We start from the raw sequence: 6,049 nt of genomic DNA, 5'->3' as shown, positions 1-6,049 counted from the left end.
TGGGGAATAGGGAAATGGCAGATCACTAAACATATACTTTGTGTCTGTCTTCACGGAGGAAAATGGTAAAAACTTTCCAATGTTAATGGAGAATCAAGGGACTAGTGTAAATGAGGAACTGCAATGTTGGTAAAAAAAAAAATTTATGGAGAAATTAATGGGACGTAAAGTAAATAAATCCCTTGGACCTGATGATCTGCATCCCAGAGTGTTGAAAGAGGTGGCTGTAGGGATAGTAGATGCATTGGTGCTCATCTTTCAAAATTCTGTAGACTCTGGAATGGTTCCTGAAGATTGGAACTTGGAAATTGTAACCCCATTATTTATGAAAGGAGGGGGAGAGAAAACAGGGAACTACATACCTGTGAGCCTAACATCAGTCCTAGGGAAAATACTCGAATCTATAATAAAGGATGTGATAACAGGACACTTAGAAAATAATGGTAGGATTGGGCAGAGTCACCATGGACTTATGAAAGGGAAATTATGTTTAACAATTCTGTTGGAGTTGTTTGAGGATGCAACTGGCAGAATAGATAAGGGGGAATCTGTGGATGTGGTATATTTAGACTTTCATAACGCTTTTGATAACTTCTCACACAAGAGGCTTGGAAACAAAATTGGAGCACATGGGATTGGGGGAATATACTGGCATGGTATGAGAACTGGTTAACGTACAGAAAACAGAGTGTAGGAAAAATGGGTCATTTTCCGATTGTCAGGTTGTGGCTGGTCGGGTAGCACAAGGATCAGTACTTGGGCCCCAGCTATTCACAATCTATATCAATGATTTGAATGTGAGGATTAAATGTAACATTGACAAGTGTGCAGTTGACACAAAACTAGGTGGAAGTGTCAGTGGTGAGGAGGATGCAAAGACACTTCATGTGTATTTGGAGAGGCTAAGGGAGTGGGCAAAAACTTTGGAGATGGAATGCAATGTAGAGAATCGTGAGGTTATCCACGTTGGTAGGAAAACAGAAATACATTGTATTTCTTAAATGGTGAGAGGTTGGAAGTGTTGAAATTCAAACAGATGTGGCTGTCCTTGTGAAAGAGTCAGTGAAAGCTAACATGCAGGTAATGTAAACACTTAAGAAGGCAAATGGTATGTTGGTCTTTTTTACAGGAGGATTTGAGTATAGGAGGAAAGATGTCTTACTGCAACTTAATAGAGCTTTGGTGAGACCACACCTGAAATATTTGTGTACTGTTTTGGTCTCCTTACTGAAGGAAAGATAGACTTGCCAGAGAGGGAATGCAATGAAGGTTCGCCAAACTAATTCCTGGGATGGAGGGATTGTCCTATGAGGAAACACTAAACAGACTGGGCCTTTATTCTGTAGAGTTTATAAGAATGAGAGGTGATCTCATTCAAACAGACAAAACTGTTACAGGGCTGGACAGGGTAGATGTAGGAAGGATGATTCCGCTGGTTGGGGAGTCTAGAATCAGGAGACAAAGTCTCGGAATAAGGGGCAGGCCATATAGGACAGAGGTGTGGAGGAATCTCTTCAATCAGAGGGTGGTGAATCTTTGGAATTCTCTGTCCCAGAGGGCTGTGGAGGCTCAGCCGTTGAGGATGTTGAAGACTGAGATCCATAGATGTCTGCATATTGAAAACATCAAGGGTTATGGGAATAGTGCAGGAAAATGGTGTTGAAATAGATCAACCATGATCTCATCATGATCTCATTGAATGCCAAAGTGGGCCTGAAGGGCTGAATGGTCTATTCCTGCTCCTATTTCATATTTTCTCATCTTCTTGTGTTTGGTGGTCTCCCTATGCCTGTGGCCCTCAAAATTACTTTAAGCCAAAACATCTACACCACTGGATCATTCCAGGGATTCACCAGTGACATGTTTGGGGTCTGTCAATGTGTCGTGCATCACTGCACCAACGTGGTGACTGATGTTGTGTTCAGGAGGGGCAGCGACTATGTCCACTACAGGACTGACCCTGAGGCTCAGGCTGAGAGCGCCATTGGATTTGGGGCCTTTGTGGGATTCCCATAGATACAAGGTGCCATCGACTGCACGCATGTGGTCATCAAGGCTCCCATGGTGTAAACATCTGTCTTCATAAACAGAAAGGTGTTTCATTCCTTCAATGTCCAAGTAGTGTGCGATCACAGAAAGCACTTCCTATAAGTGTGTGCCTGCTTCCCGGACAGCTGACATAACGTGTACATATTGTGCCAGTGTCAGGTGCCACTGCTTTTCACTTTCCCCGCTCACCTTGAGGCATGGATTCTTGGGGTTAAGGGCTACCCGTTGATGATGTGTCTTCTGATGCAATGGCTGTGATGCATCATTTGCCATGTCATTATATCTACACTGTCTGCTGCAGGATAAACGAAACCACAGCCAGCGTGAGTGTCCTAAGACGTGAGGAGGGGTCCCCGACATCAGGCTGCTGACCACAGCTGAGGAGGAGGCTTCGGAGATTGCGAGAGAGAAGGGAGGCAGGGTGAGCAGAGATGGCGAGGCAGGAGCCACAAGGTGTTAGGATGAAGTGTCATCTCTGCTCTTGCAGCCATATGTGGAAACTGAAGGAAATTGTGTGAACTCATGTGAAGCACATGTTCAAAGTGCCTCTGTTTGTGTCTCCAGTGCAGGTGCCCACACTCGAGTCACAGAATGCCAAGTGACCCAGGAATCCTCCTCTAGCGAGGAAGAAGACGCCAATTCCCCAGAGGGTGCACCATCACCTGTCTCTTCTTCCACCTCCGCCAGCACAGACACATCCACACGGTCCGCGGGGGGTTAAGATTAGAATCTGGGTCACAAGCTGGTGTGCACGACACAGACACATCCCAGCAGCTGAGGGAGCATGTGCCAGCAGCCCCACACTCATGATGACCCTCTGTTGCTACGAGAGGTCTGCTGGATGTGCATAAAAGCCATGGGGAAAATATGTCCGAGATTCCTGAGATCAGGCGTGGCTTTGCATGTGTCATGGAGGAGTTCATGCCATCTGCCACGTCCCAGGCATTTGAGTGTATGGCTTCCTCAGTTGAGAGTCTCCCGAGCTCTGTGGTGTGTCTGGTTGAGCACTCGAGCCAGATGTGATCTGACGTGCACTCCATCACTGTTACCATTGGCTCCATGCAGCAGAGTCGAAGCAAGAGGGTGATGAGGTACCTGGAATTCCCTCCAGGTGCTCCTTCCCTCAGGGAGATAGGCAGGTTCCATCTTGCACCCAGCTGGAGGAGAAATGTGTGCCAGCTGCCCTGGGGCCTTCCTCTCAGAACCACCCCCAGGGTAAACGGCGTCTCGTCCTCCCACCTGACATTGATCCCTTTTCCTCCATCAGTTGAGTGCACTGAGAATCCTCAATCACTATTGCTGCAGAACCCCAGTGGGATGGATCCATCAAGGCCCTGTTCCTCCAGAGGACGTCCACCATCGTCATCCACTGAAACGGGGCAGCGCACTGAGCAGACTGAATCCACCTCAGCTGTTAATGTCGGGATAACACCTAGACATAGTGGGAGAAAAAGAAAATTGAAACTGTTTTGTACATGAAGGTGGCTTGGGTGCAGTGCAGATAGTGACAATTGAAAAGATTTATTTCTACATTTTTAATTTATGCAAATTTCGATCCATTCAGTAATGTTCTGCTTGGTTACAGATGGATACAAATACGTTTTCTGGAGGCCTCTGGCAGGAACACAATGATGTTTCCAAAGTATCTCAGGAAATGTCCAGTGTCCATATCTCATTGGAATTTGAGCCTTCACTCTTCAATGACGGCTGCTTTCCTATTGATGATTAATAACTTTTTCCAATACTGTCAATACTTTTGTTTTGTGCGATCATAACTTAACAGCTTGCAGTGATATGTAATTACATTAATCATAGCCCATTGATCATTTCAAATGTCAATCACATGAAAGTGCAGCAATGCTATGTTATGATTGCAGAGATAAATAAGACATCATTCAAAAGGGAATTTCTGTGGGGGAATTGTTATTTTTCTCTTCCCAATATTCCTTGATGATGTGGCTTATTCTTGGCTGAAACATTCATAAATGAGGTTCACTCTGATGTCCCTTCAATGTCTCTCCATGGTCCTCATATCGATGATGATAACGTTGTCATTGTTGTCCTCTTCCTCACCCTCTTCATAGGCATCCTCCTCTGAGGAGGACTGGTCTTCATCTGTTGCACTGCCTGCTGAGTGTTGCCACGTATAATTGCAAGGTTGTGCAAGGCACCGCAGACAATGATTATTCCTGACACCCTCTGTCACACGTACTGAAGATCCCCGCCAGACCGGTCAAAGCAATGGAATCGCATTTTCAGAATGCTAATGGGGTGTTCGATTATGTCTTTTGTGAAGGGGATGTCGTGTCTCACTTGCTTGACTGAGTTTTTTGAGGAAGTGACGAAGATGATTGATGAAGGAAGGGCAGTGGATGTTGTCTACATGGTCTTCGGTAAGGCCTTTGACAAGGTTCCTCATGAAAGACTGGGACAAAAGGTGAAGTCACACAGGATCAGAAGCGAGCTGGCAAGATGGATACAGAACTGGCTCGGTCATAGAATACAGAGGGTAGCAGTGGAAGGGTGCTTTTCTGAATGGAGGGCTGTGACGAGTGGTGTTCCGCAGGGATCAGTGCTGGGACCTTTGCTCTTTGTCGTATATATAAATGATTTGGAGGAAAATGTAGCCGGTCTGATTAGTACGTTTGCGGATGACACAAAGGTTGGTGGAGTTGTGAATAATGATGAAGATTATCAGACGATACAGCTGGATATAGATCGGTGGGAGACTTGGGTGGAGAAATGGCAGATGTTACTTAATCTGGACAAATGCGAGGTAATACATTTTGGAAGGTCTAATACAGGTGGGAAGTATACAGTAAATGGCAGAACCCTTAGGAGTATTGACAGGCAGAGAGATCTGGGTGTACAATTCCACAGATCACTGAAAGTGGCAATGCAGGTGGATAAGGCAGTCAAGAAAGCATACGGCATGCATCATCAGTCGGAGCATTGAGTATAAAAATTGGCAAGTCATGCTGCAGCTGTACAGAACCTTAGTTAGGCCACACTTGGGATATTGCGTGCAATTCGGTCACCACACTACCAGAAGGATGTCGAGGCTTTGGAGAGGGTACAGAAGAGGTTTACCAGGATGTTGCCTGGTCTGGAGGGTATTAGCTATGAGGAGAGGTTGGATAAACTCGGATTGTGTTCACTGGAACGACGGAGGTGGAGGGGCGACATGATAGAGGTTGACAAAGTTATGAGTGGCATGGACAGAGTGGATAGTCAGAAGCTTTTTCCCAGGGTGGAAGAGTCAGTTACTAGGGGACATAGGTTTAAGGTGTGAGGGGCAAAGTTTAGAGGAGATGTGCGAGGCAAGTTTTAGTGGTGAGTGCCTGGAACTTGCTGCCAGGGGAGGTGGTGGAAGCAGGTCCGATAGAGATGTTTAAGAGGCATCTTGACAAATACATGAATAGGATTGGAATAGAGGGATACGGACCGCGGAAGTGCAGAAGGTTTTAGATTAGACAGGCATCATGATCGGCGCAGGCTTGGAGGGCCGAATGGCCTGTTCCTGTGCTGTCCTGTTCTTTGTTCTTTGTCTCTGGTGGATGTGTGAGCAGTGTTGTACCTCTCTTCAGCAACATTCTAGGAATGACATCCTTGTGTCATAAACCATGTACAAAGAGAGCAACCCTTGTCACCCAGGATATGACCTCTTCGGCTGGTTCCTTGAAAACTGTTGGCAGCCAGGATTTCCACATAATATAGGAGTCATGACAAATATGCATGATTCTTCTCTTGTGGTTATAAACTATTGCATGTTTAAAGAGTGGAAGTCTTGGCGATTCACAAAAACAGAAGGCTGGTCCCCGGCGGCTCTGATAGCCACATGAGTACAGTCGATCACCCCTTGCGCTCTCGGGAACACAGTGATGGTGACGAAGGCCGCAGGCCTTGATGCCTGGCTGTTCTCATCTACAAGTAAGTAGATGAAATCTAGGGGTTCCCTCTCAGCCTTGGCATGGTTTAACTGTAAAAAGGTTTAATTTAT

Source organism: Heterodontus francisci, chromosome 22 (assembly GCF_036365525.1).
Source record: "Heterodontus francisci isolate sHetFra1 chromosome 22, sHetFra1.hap1, whole genome shotgun sequence".
Taxonomy (NCBI): Eukaryota; Metazoa; Chordata; class Chondrichthyes; order Heterodontiformes; family Heterodontidae; genus Heterodontus; species Heterodontus francisci.
The sequence above is the reverse complement of the archived record's forward strand: the minus strand, read 5'-3'. Positions refer to the sequence as shown.